Here is a 14,240-nt window from a genome sequence, read left to right as displayed (position 1 = left end):
AGTTTTACTTAATTACAAGACTGTCAAGGAGTGGTTTAGTTTTTCGGTCGTATCTAGTATGAAAATTACTTTATTATCAATATATTTCAACATTTAAGGTATCATTCATTATATTTGTTACAAAAACTCAAGTGTTTTTAGATAGATAGGTGCTTGAAAAAACAAAACAAAATGGCGGATTTTTGGAGCAAAATAGTTATACGTTTATAAAAAAAAATGAAACAACTTTATCGAGTATAGCACCAAATGGATACGAAATAAGTAATTATATAGCGAGTAGGTACCATAATAACTAAGAGCGAGTGGATTTAATCTAGAAAACACTAACAAAAGAAAGTTCTTTTATATCGCAAAGTAAGATAATGCACATGCTCACACATAAAATAATTATTTCCAAGAGCATTAGTTTCAGACATTTGATACAATAGTTTCCGACATTTGCCAAAAATAAAAAGATGGCAATTGCGATTGATGACTTTTTTGCATGATGGTTAAAATAATATAAATAAATAGCTAACGTGATAGTTATAAGTAACAGTGGAAAACAACTTCCGTCAGATTTTTTTTACTAACGTAAGAACGAAAATCGAATTTAAATCGATAGCCTCTTCATAAAAACACGTATAACCCACTGTATCATATATTATTTTATCACATACAATTTTCACATAATAACATGTTCTATACAAAATAAATAAAAAAAAAGTCATATATTCCAACGCAAAAATACAACCGGTAGGCTGGGAAGCTTTGTGGGGATACGAGATGAGAGAAAACAAAAGAGCTACAATAAAATTGTTTGTTGTTATATACACGTTTACTAAAATATAAAAATTGCAATATAATACGAAAAAATAAATATTAAAAAAAAAAAAAAAAATTGAAGTTGATGATAATGTCACATATATTATATGATTCTAGCAACATAGAAGTGTGGGAGAGTTGTAAATATAACATAATAAATATAGAAATAGACGTGAATAACAAACAGATTGTGTACCTAGAAAGTACACAGGGGAAATGTAAAAGTTATATCAAATGAATATATAACAACTCAAACATATATTTTACAATCAGAATAATCATACACGTACGGAGTGTTACATGAAATCAGAAAACAAAATCTTCGACAGCTTGAATCTCGCAAGGAAATACAAAAAAAAAACCGAGTTATATAGTTTTTCTTGTTCGATTGTTCGATTTATCGAGGCTCATGACATCGAGGTCCAAAATAATAAACATCGAATAAAATAGATTAAAAGATATTTCCACTATTTATCATCATACTTGAGAACAAGCGCTCACTCTTCCGATGTTTATTCAGGTAGGTAAAATTTCAATTGTCAAGTATTCCGCCACTTATTAAGTCAAAAACATCGCTTAAAAACAGGGTTTGTCCGATTATTTAAATAAAGAAACGACTTCAAAAGTAGGCATATTTATTGGTTTTATGGTAAAACGGTATATGGATGATATGTTTTCATAGATTTCTTGAAATTTTTTACTAAGTTTTTTTACCACTCCTCAACAGAGGCTGGTATTGACGTACCACTTCTTAAAATTTACTTTCGGGGGCAAATTGTGAGCAAAAGCCCATTTCAGCAAAATAAAGCGTATACTAAATCAAATTGACTTTAACACGACAGTAAATTAGTCGAATATTCTGATTGTGATATATAAATTTTTTGGCTGTGGAAAGTTTGACGTAATGTAACATGGCAGCATGTGTATGCTTATTTTTTACAGTTTCGCTATGAATATTTCAATGTATTATCAAAAAATGGAAACGAGTAGTTAAAATGTATTCAAATCAAAATGTTATCTCTCTTAACATTATAGTTAGTATACGATTAAGATTTAAGTTATATTCAATTAATGTAAAAACGAAGTTTCCACTCTCTGAAGTATATCTACAATAAGCATAAAATGATCATAAGGGAAAATTATTTGTTATACTAAAACATATCGATTCAATTTTCAGTGCGAATTTTTATATACATACGCCCCTTTGTGATAAATTCAACATATATACGGGTTGTAAGTTTTGAAACTGTATATAGAAAATAAGTTAGGGTCCATCCATTTCAATACATAATAGATGTAAATATATCTTTCAGCACATTTGTATCTTAAATACAGACGCAATAAATATTTCTCAATGATTAATTGCTCACTTCATTTAAAAGAATGAGATTTAGATTAAGAATGGAAAAACATTTTCATTAAATAATTGCCTCGGCTGGATATGCAGCAATCCATTCCGATAAACCCCTTTAAAAAGTATTTAACCACATTTTTAAAGGGGTTTTAATTGTTTATTATATTTAATATAAATGAATTCAATGTGAACTTTATCTGATTTGTATGTTCAGTAATCATAAATACATTCCGTATGTCACGTATACTGATGTTAAAATAGGTAGATTTTTTTGATGTTAGATGATACACTATTATCGTTAAATTGAAAAGTGGATTTCGTTGTAAATATTTGGAATATACACCTATATATGTGAATATATGTTTGTACGAATGTATATAGATAATATAGAAAATTGTTCAAATACGAAAATGCAGTATTTGAGTGAATAATATATACGTTGATAGCGTACATGAAAGTTGAAAATTTTTGTTATGACTGCTAGTCCTAAAAATATATTCAGACAACAAGGGCATTGATACGAAAAAATGCATTGCAGACAGTAAACATTGTTATACAAAAGCAATGAAACTATTTATTTATTAAAAATTTTTCAATAAATTCAATATTATTGTTCCTTCATCAAGACAGGAAGTTTTGCACATTTGTTTTTTATGATTTCTCGTTCATTTTCTTATGAATGTAACCCATTAAAATTTGCGTTTTCGACTTATTACTTTCGCAAATTATTTAAAAAAGATATCCCGCAATTTTGGATCTTTCTTCATTTTTTATAACAATTCAACTTGGAACCAAATACAAATAATTATCAAATAATTACCAAAATACAAATTTTCAAAATTTATTGTTTTTTTCGCGCTCTAAGTAGTATTTTCTTGTTATTCCAAAAAAGCAGTCAAGGGGCCACCCAAAAGGTCCACACGACTAGCTTCCCAGTGGAAAGGATAAAAAATATCATATGTTTTAATATTAATATTTTTTTTTTTCTTTTCCGTGGACCCCCCAGTGGTGGCTTTGCCCCCTGAACCCCCCATGAAGTTAAAACTATATAAATGATAAGTGATAATAGTGAAAATTATACAATTTTTTATTCGGTACAAAAATGGCTTGACCGATTTTGCTCAAAATCAGGTCTAAGTTACATAATTATGCATTGAATGTCAATATCATCAATGGATATGGTCCCATGTCAATATCATCATTTGTTCTCGAGATATGCGAGACGAAAATTGAATCCGAACATAACTACATACATACATACATGTGCACATACGGGCATCCTTTTAAAAACCATACTATTCGACTCTAAAGGCCTTGAAACGTGGAGATATGTCTAAATTTTCAATTTGCAAAATTGGACCCATTACAATAACTATCCCACTGGGAAGTTAATAAAGGGAAGAAGGCATAGTTTAAAATAAGATATCAAATTAGCTCAGAAAACGGTGGCCTATTTTTTTCGGTTATAGAATGAAATTACTGGAGGTACCTACGTCGAAGAAGTATCAAATTCCAGTTGTTGAATAGGGGGCGATCGTTTTAGAACTTTCTATTGGAATCTTGGATTCTATCATCTGATTAGATATTTTATGCTTGGGAAATTCATTACTTGACTGAATTGGCACCATCGATTTCAATATGTACATTATAAATGGAACCCAGACTGATCCAAAATATAACATGTCAATTTATATTGAATATGGAAGATATACGAATGCAATTGATATTATTAAATTTGATAGTTTAATGTAAATATGAATTCCAGTTTAAAATAACATCGAAATATTAAACTACGCTGAGGGTAATTTGTTTTGAAAATTAACAATAAAAAATAAAATTTTTTGTAAATTAACTCTAAAATAAATAATAATCACATATAAATCAAAAATTGACACGTTAAGTATTGTGCAAATAATAGGATTAATATTAATAGTGACGACGTCTCAAAGTCTTGAGGCTTAAAGACAATTACAAACTAAAAAAAAATGTTTTGGAAAACAGTAAAAAATACATTGAACGCCATATTCTGAAGTAGTTTTGAGATATTGATATGTAATATGTATTAAAGTTTACCTGACTTTGAATTAAAGCTTATTTATGTTATTTGGATATTATTTAAGCCTAAAGTTATTCGCTCCGTGCGTGAGTTTCGTTTCCATGGTAACGATACACTACTTTAATTATAGAATTGTATGGATGCATATATAATTGTATGGATTGCATTTAAGACTTACATTGAAAATTTAATATTATTGTCTCACAAATTTAAATAAATAATTATGATAATTTTTATTTGAAAAATAATATTTGTGCAATTTGATTTCTTATTTTCACAATTTTTAATGCATTAAGTTTAATAATTAATTCGTGTTTTACAATAATTTTAATTTGACATTTCTATAACATTAACATGTAAAGAACTGCAAATTAGTAATAACAGCCCCCTTTAACGCCAAAATTTTTCTCTGAAAGCGCTGGCATCGATTTTATTGTCCCTACCATGACTACGCACACAACGAATAACGAATAAAGAAAATGACTATTATACAAAATTGGTACAAGTACAGGTGTGACCAGTCAAAGACTTTATTCGCACCAAAAAATGTATTTATACCACTTCAGTATTAACACTACAGTCTTTTTTCGTTTAAGTGTGTTGAGCACTTCATCTGTTGAGTAAAATCATGATGGTACACTCTGTATTTACTTTATCATGTTATGTGAGAATCACTGGATATCATTGTCATATGTTTTTACTGCTTTATAAATAATTTATATTTTACGGTTTTACTAGTACATTCAAATATGCCGTTACATAGAAAAGGATTCACAGAGAGCATTCATTGCAAATGTACGATATATAGATATCTATAGGTATACTATCAATAAAAATATATATGAAAAAAGATACTGTTAAATTTAAATAAAAAATATTTTTTAAAAGACCAGCTTTTAATGTCCTAAAAAGTAGAGTATAATTTTGTAGGAGTCACTCATACATGAATACATTTAAAAACTTTGAGGTGCTCAATATAAAAATTGAGTTGCAAGATTCCACCCCGAACAAACATACATACATTGTTGATATTTTATATAGAACACCTCAAGCTTTTACAAATAATCATGTATGAGTGATTCCTTTAAAAAATTTGGTTTTTTAAGACAATAAAGTTTTCCCTTAAAAAGTATTTTTATTTTAAGTTTGAATTTAAGACTAAAAAAGGTATATAAATAATGGTGGAAGAGGCGAGAAAATTTGGACGTCACTTTACCATGTATTGTCATCCAAACTAAACGTGGATGGAAAATTTCAGCTTAATAGGTTGAGAATAACTTCATCAAAATATAAATAACTGCTAAATAAAAGCACTTATAACATTCGGACAAGAAATTTCGTGGCGGTTTTTTTTTATCAAAATGTAAACTTTTAAATGATTTTTAAAACTTTTATGCTTCAAAAACCTGTCGAATTACAATTGTATTTCCATCTTCCCTGTATACCTATAGTTAGCTTTACCCTTCCGAAGGACTCGCAAAGAAGGAATTTTTTTTATCAAATTGGATCGGAGAAAAAGAAGCTTAAAACGAATTTGGTACAGTAATTATCACAAATCGCATACATAACGTAGGTATTTCCTAATATTTTGGCTTGCATTATCATTTTTACCTGAATTTTTGCTACTTGCATTTCAATAAAAAATGTGGTAGATGATGCTATGATTTTGTTTTTGCGTTGTCTCCGAACCTTGTTGCACCTAAAATAATCGTCATCTGTACTTTTCTACTTTTGAATAATCGTCATCCGTAATTTTTCACTTCGAATGATTCTAGCCCATATAATATCTCTATTTCAATAAAAATTGCAAAATTTTTATCACGTTTACCGGATCGATCTGTGCAAAAGCCACGAAGTTCTGTCATATCTACCTTGCATTATGTTGGAATAATCTCATCTTCAGTCCTTTTTAAAGCGCCGATCAGCTGTCTCCAGGAACCCAGCAAGGACTGACTGTGGTTTAAAAGTCATTTCCCTACAGCTAACAACTACCTTTAATTAAGTTGTTTTAAATATATTGGCTTTGAGTGTTGCCTGACTATTCGTACCATTTTTGTACATTTATCGTTAGCTTGAAGCTTTCTAGCTAATGAGAAAGCTTTATTACTGAAAGAAGCTTGGGTACTGGTTGACAGAATTTCAGAGAGTTAAAGTTAAGAAGAAGTTTAATGCTAAGTGTGGTTACTAATATGTTTTTAAATTCTGCAAACGCCACCTTTAAATTTTAATGAGTACATTTCCCTTAAATTTTTATTCTTTTTGCTATAATTTTATTATAAACAAGGAAATATTAAAAAATAAAACTATAAAATTATTAATTACTAATAAGTGTTAAACATATTAACCGAACAATTAAAAAAAATTAATTATCTTGAAAAATAATTAAAAAAATTATCACATAAAAAATGACATAACTTTATTTTTGTAAAAGGATAAAATGAAAAAATATTATAAAAATTTATTCAACAAACTTAAGTGTATCTACAATTTAATTATTCTTACTAATTGATCGTAAGCCCATAATAAAGTAAAATTTCAATTCTTTTTGTATATTCTTTAAAGGATTGACAAAATTATGTATGGTTGTATAGAAAAATTAAAAAAAAAAGAAGAACGTTTAATCGTTTCTAGAATTATAGAAATCGAATTTTCCAATCTTCTTGTTTGGATTATCGAATTGAAAGGCTTTTTTGGCCTGCCGCTTATATTAAAATAAAGTTATCGACAAGAAAGTACGCAAGCACAAATGTCATGGCGATTGCAACATTTTAAGCGGTTCAAAAACGAAATGCAATTTTTTGTAACGCTTTTAATCCCTATTATTATTTTTTCAATATCTTTTAACATAAACGGTATAGTACCATCAAATTATATTTGAAATCATTATATTTTGTTAACGAAATTTAGGTTATAGCTCCTATTTATTTAGCTATTTAAGAATCCGATAAGTGCATAACAAAAGCGGTTAAATTTGAGAAAAATTAGTTATTATTTTCAATTATGATACTAATTTTATTATTATTAATTATAATAATAACAGGTACTAATTTTTCTAAATTTTACAACTTTTGTACCCGTACAAAAAAAAAGAATTGACACCTGCGTATGGGACTCGAATTTGTAAATAATCTACCGTAAGAGTAGTGCTTGTACCCAGAAAAATACATTTAAGTTGATACCACACAGTTCAGTTTTTGAAAAAGCTAAGTGTTAATTTTTATGCCCCTAAAAAACTTATTTCAACCCCCGCAATCGTAAGGAACTGTATTATGAATAGCATCTATAACCAAAATTTCGAAAAAAATTTTATGTTTATTTCGTTGGTTTGGGCAAATTTTTCTACAGTAGCAGGAAAAAACATCATCTTCAAAATACGAAAATCGAACAACTAAATTTGCCCAAGCTGAAGCTATATTTTTCTCTATTATCAAACTTAACTTTAACCGGTCATCCAAGTAGCAAACAATAAGAATCATAAAAATTGTATTTTATTATGAGCTCTCGATCTGTTATAATTAATGTCGTAGTAAAAGTCTCTAAAATAGATAAGATGAAAAAATTATCTTTTTTTGTTTGTTTGTTAAAAATCTATCTACTTGGAGGCTAAGCTTTCGAGCTAACAGTTAGCTAAATTAAATACAGTAACAGACTATACGTATATCTATCTATCTAGCTGTATTTATATACATAAGGGTGGTTCACCCCTGTGGCTATCTGTTAAGCACTTATTCGTGTCGGTCCGTGTGAATCTGAACAAGTGGATACAGGCAATATATATTAGATGATACAGTGTATATACACGGCACTGCACTATAATGTACAGACTATAGGTAGTTACATAGAGAATAGATGTATACTATTATAAATAGTAATTTTGTATCAATATACCGGAGTGGTTAATGTAAATTGGGAAAATTCACTTTTGATAAGCTGTAGACTATGGAATAAACTGTGATGATGAGCAAATTTCGGTGATGATTGCCAAAGTAAATCGGTTGTTGTCTTTGTATCTAATTATTTTGTCAGCTATTAGTCTCTAAATCTTTCAGAGGAGTTTGGGAGGAGTTTTAACAAGCAGAACACATATTTCTACCGAAATCCTCTGAAAGACTTCCAGAATTTACGTCCAGAATGATGCTCCTTTATGAAAATAATATGCTCTTTTCCTTGACAGCTCATCATTTTCTGTCTAACTTACCTTTTGATGATGTAATTTTCCGTTATTCTTCATTTTCATTTCTTAGCTAGCTGATTGATTTTGATAAATGCACCCTTATCAATACAATAGGATACATTCATTTAAGTTGGATCACATTCTAGTTAGATTCGTTGCATCATTTTAGTTTTTCTATTTACTGTCTCGGAATGTTACTATAGTTATTTTCCCTAGTAGTAATGGCAACTATTCCGTACCAAAAGAAATTAAAAATAGATTCATTTGTAATCAATTCGTGTTTGTAAGTGAAATAGACATACGAAAACATCGTGGTAAGTATTAAGAATGTTTGGTGGATTTAATGTTTGAAAATATACCAAATAAGCCAAGGGGCAATTTCATCTCATAAAGTGTTGGATTGTGGTGAGAGATAAGAGAGTTAAAGAGCCATTTTTTGTAATTTTATTCTTTTATCGATAAATTTTGGAAACGGAAAAGGAGTCGTAAGGATCGTATCAGATATCAGACTAAGAACAAGGTAAGAGAAAGATCAATGTCATAAAACTTACCATTTTATTAACTACTTTAGGGTAGTATTAAACAAAGTTTCATTGGAATAGGTATATATTTGTTACCCAGTTTCCAATAATTTCTATTATTTTGACGCTTTTAATCCATGCGCCAACGTATCAACTATCTTTTTTTCCATGCCTTTGCATAACGTTGGATTTTTCAAGTTCATTTTGGGAAAAATATTGGAAATCTTGCTTGACATTATTGTGAAACACACGGTATAAATCTAAATATTACACTATAGATATAAATTTTGTAAAATAATAAACAAAATCAGTGTCATTTGCTGCTTGAACGCCATCTAAGCACATTTATAAACACAACATTAAAGCAAACATTCAAATAAGTATTATATAATGTAATGTGTAAGTAAGGTATATAATAATATAATATTATATTGATGTAATCAGTGTTAGGAGGACGTGTGTGTATGATTCAGGCGTTCATCAACTAGTAAACCCTGTCGAATAACATTAGTTTTTTTTTTTTTTTAATTTGTAGTATTTAATTTTCTTTGAAAGTATGATCGGTACTAAATGTCCAAGCGAAACGTTCAAGTTCGTAATTTCTAAATCCTAAAATTTCCACTAACTTTCTCGCTAAGCTCCAAGTCATTTTATCTCCTTGTTAATTTTTCTCTCTTTGAGTCGAGTTAACAGGAGTTATATTAGAAGTGTGACTATAGAGAGCAATAGTACAGTTAGTTTGTGGACTTTTTGTCTCATGAATGGTTGATGTTCTCAAATATCTTGATGACTGATATTATTTTAGTAAACTTATTAGTTATGAAAATGGCGAAATAAAATCAAGAATGCTTTTAACAAAAGGCCTGCAGTCATGGTTTTATTTTGTATCAAGTTTCTATTTAAAAAGTACGTTATATTTATATATCAAATTTTAATTATGTTATATATCAAATAAATAAATAAATTAATTATTACGTTATAAAATTTGTCGCAAAACTGTCGTTCCGACTTTTGCTCTCATATAGACTGTGTAAAACATTTCGATACTCAAAATACTGTAAAGTTTAGGAAAATACAATGTAAGGCAAACAATTGGTTTTATGACGCTTTGTGTAACAGCATTTTAAATATAGGTACACTGAAAAACATAATGTTTGGTAACACATAATATTTAAACAGGGTTGAAAAAAGATTTTTAACAGAACGTTCTGATTTTGATTTTGAACAAAACTATTTGTTTTACAACGTTTTGTGTTTTGTCAGCAAATTGTTCCTTGAACAGTTTGTGACGATTAATGAAAATAAAAATTTTCTCTGACAGTGTATGTTGGGCTTAAGTGATGTGAGGCAGGGCTTACTACGATCAACTCTCCTACTAATATATGTTGTTATACACAACACAGCCAACATACGCTTCTCATATCAAGTATTTTAATTATATAAGTATATAAATATATACACATATAATACAATATATATTATATGTTTATATTATATTATTGTATTTTATATTTAACTTAAAGATTATTAAAAAACTTGAATCACATTGATATATATTTTATACAATAATCTGTTTTTGTAGTTATAGCTTCATTTGTGTGTATTTATACAAATATTTACTTTAAACTCATTATTATTATGAGAAAATCATTTATTTATTTCTATTTGTGTCTCGTTTTTATTTTTCAAATGTTTTCATGGTTTACTTATCGTCTTTGTAATTATTATATTTACTTTGTTTTTGTGTCAATGATAACCATTTTCCCACATACTTCAAACAAAGAAAATAGTTAAATCAGCCACCCCCCCCCTAACGTTAAGAACAATAAACTAACCAGCTCTGGTGAAATAATGTATTTGAATCTTCCAAAAAGTTATTTCAGTTATGAATAGAAAAGAATTAGAAAATACTTTGAAGAAAAAAAAAATTTTCTTCCCTGCGACCATCAACACGCATTGTGACTATACAATTTCATAGAAATGTAAATCTTGTTCTATGGTAATCTTATTCCACCTAAAATTATTGATGTAAGACAAAGATAGATGAAAAAGCTTTGTACATTTTTAAACCTAGACCAATATGTAAGATCATAATACAAATGGACAAAGCATAGATATTTTTGGTCTTGTATTTGTTCATCACTAGCTATACTGTGATCTAATCAAGAAACAATAAATTTGACTCTTCCGAAACAAATATCAATCATAATTAAATAAACTTAGTGTCTAAAATTTTCATAAAAACTTTATTTTAAGTTAATTTGCAGACATAGGGAAAGTGATATCGTCTAAAATTGATAAAATTTATGACTGTCTAGATATCCACTTTAAATTAGTTTTTTAGTAGTAGCAAGAATGAAATAACTTTCTACTGATTTAATACGTTACCGCTTATCTTTGTATTTGTAGGAAAACAACACATAAATAGTAGTGATGAAAAATATGCCGAACTATAGTACTTCTTCTCTGAAAAGGCCCAATTCTCCATGGTCATGATGTTCTATAAATAAATACAATTTATAGTTATAATGTAAGCTCGGAAGACTTCAAATTACAAATCTAAGGAATTGACAATGTAATATCTTTATATATGTTGGTCATAATATCAATCAATTGAATCTGTTTTGATTAAAAAAAATTCAGAGAGAGGATAAAAATGTTTATTTTTGTTGAATAAGCAATATGTACGTAAATGGCTACGTTAATATATTGAATTTGAGCAACAAAATAATAAAAATAATTAAAGTATCTACAGTTTAGATTAGTTAAATTTAGTTTCTTCTTGAGATGAAAGTATATATATAATTTTTAAAATACAGAGTGGTTTTAACATATGGTCAAATATATGAGCCCTATTTGGCTCATTATTATCGTTTACTCGAGCTCAATCTACGGAAAAGTCATTTAATTTTACGATTTTTATGCTACTATAAAAAAAAAAAACAATTCACCAAATAACAATCGCCTACTTCAAAGAATGCCTTAAGACAAAGCTGATTTTAATACCTACAAGCTTTGAGAAGGACGCAAAATATAAGTTCAAAACGGATTTAAATAGCCTAATTAGAAATATTCCAACACAAATTCTCAATACACAGACTTTTGTACGTTTATAGAGAAAGAAGATGCTTACAAAACATTTATCGTATTTTTGCAGAACAACTTGTACTTCAATCAATAATGGGTTTCGATTCTATAGATAACTTTTGTTAGCGGTAATGTAGTTTAATAAACACAAAAGGATCACATGCAAAGATAATTATAATAAAACTGTTTGGACCATTCGTGAATTAGGGTTTTATACAGAAGGCTTATAGACAAAGACTTTCGATATATTGATACATAAGTTTTTGTTACCAAATTATGGCATTCGTCTTACCAAATTAAAAATTTTGTAAGCTTTGCTATTTTTTTATACACTAAGCAAAAATAAAAACGCTACACTTTTTCTTTCGTTAAGAATACCCAGTATTGGCAGGCATTTAACTTTTTCATTCTTGTTTCTTTTGAACTCTATTAAGGATCATTTTAAGGGTAAATAAAATGAGCTTAAAGATCCGCTACTTCAACATACTCTAAGGCTCGAAGTATTGTCAAAAGAGTCCAATTGTCATGTCAACAATTTGAGTCTTAAAGTTTGTTAGAGTAACACGCCTTCAAGTTTACTGCTTTTCCCTTAAAAACAGGCATGGTAGAGCCCAAAAGAACAATGGTTAACAAAACTACTTGCCTGAAACTATTGTGTATTTATAACGAAACAAAACGTGACGCGTTTTTACTTTTGTTTAGTGCAGATCCCTTTCACAAAGTTTGTATTATTTAGTGGTGGAAACGCAATTAAATCAAACAAAATATCTATTCTTTCTATGTAATATAAATTTATTTGCACTTCCACCATATTAACAAAAAATTATTTTTTATTTGTTTTTTCTGGATGGTTCCTATGGTTTTCAACACCTCGTCAATGAATTCAGTTTCTGATATAAATTATGTATTAAACGTTTCTGGTTCTCTTTGATAAATCTCCCAAAAAGTAATCCTGCTAGCCCACAAGATCTCAGGGACTCGAAGCAGGTATCATATCCATGTCCTGGGTTCCCCGATTTTAAGACTTTGTTTATAGTAAGCCAACATTGGGCAAATTTTAGTGAATAGTTCTAGAATAAATCACGGCTTTTTATTAAAATTGAAATCCTACCAAGGTTTTTTTTTATATTTTTACAATTTTAAAGTGGAAACTGCGATTTATTAAAACTAAAATATTAAAACAATTTTCATGATATATTTATTATTATATCATAATTATTATAAATTAAGTTTATAAACAAAAGATTTAAATAATAAAATAATAAAAAAATTTCTTATCTAAATCCTTAAAAATAAACATTAAACTAATTGTTCCGAAAACATGGAATTATTATTTAGAAAATATTTACTTAGAAAATAAAATGTTAAAAAATATCTTTTTGATCAAACATAATAATTTTAATTAGAGTAAAATATTAAGTTTTTACATGAAATCGAAACAAGGTATTTTTTTCGTTGTCGCAGTTGTCAACGCCTTATTTTTTAGATGTTCTTAGGTACTCTAGTTTCAATTCCAAACGTCAAAAGTCAATAACTATTTATAAAGATTTGTAAATTAGAAAGACAAAACTATAGGGATCGTGCACTAACTGTAGAGGCAGCACTTTAGCCGAAGCTCGCGCGCTCTAGTGTGAAAAGTATGAACAAAATGGGCAAAAATTTAGTAATAATAAATGAAGTAAAATGAAAAAAAATGGAAAAAATAATTAAGTACGGTTTTTTGCCAATAAACAACAATCATAATATTCGTGGTCAGAATGATTTGAAAGGACAGATGTTATTTCAATCAGGACATGTTTTGAATGTTATAGAAAAAAGGCATTCAAATCATCCAGTTGTCATAACTGCAAATGTGGTTGCTCAAACGAAAGTATCCAAAGTTTATAATGTCAAACTAACAGTATGTATGAATTTATTTATTATTTTTACTATTTATTGATTTAATAAAATATTTTGTTAAATACATTAAGAAATTGATCTTAACAAGTTTATTAAATTTTCTTTTGTTTAGTTGGATGATGATCGTTGAGTAACTGTCAACTGGGTCTTGCTCCATTCTTATGTCACTTGTATTATTATTATTATTATTTTTATTATTATTATTGTTGTTTCCAGCTAAATTTTTGTTTTCTTGATTTTCATTTACATTGTCAATCATCACTAACTCCACATTATTATTTTTCTTTGACTGACGTTTTTTCAAACGTTCAAAACGTTGCAAAGATTGAATTGAATTTTTAGTAT

The sequence above is a fragment of the Chrysoperla carnea genome, chromosome 5 (genome assembly GCF_905475395.1).
Source record: "Chrysoperla carnea chromosome 5, inChrCarn1.1, whole genome shotgun sequence".
In the NCBI taxonomy this organism is placed as follows: domain Eukaryota; kingdom Metazoa; phylum Arthropoda; class Insecta; order Neuroptera; family Chrysopidae; genus Chrysoperla; species Chrysoperla carnea.
Note: the sequence above shows the minus strand (reverse complement) of the source record.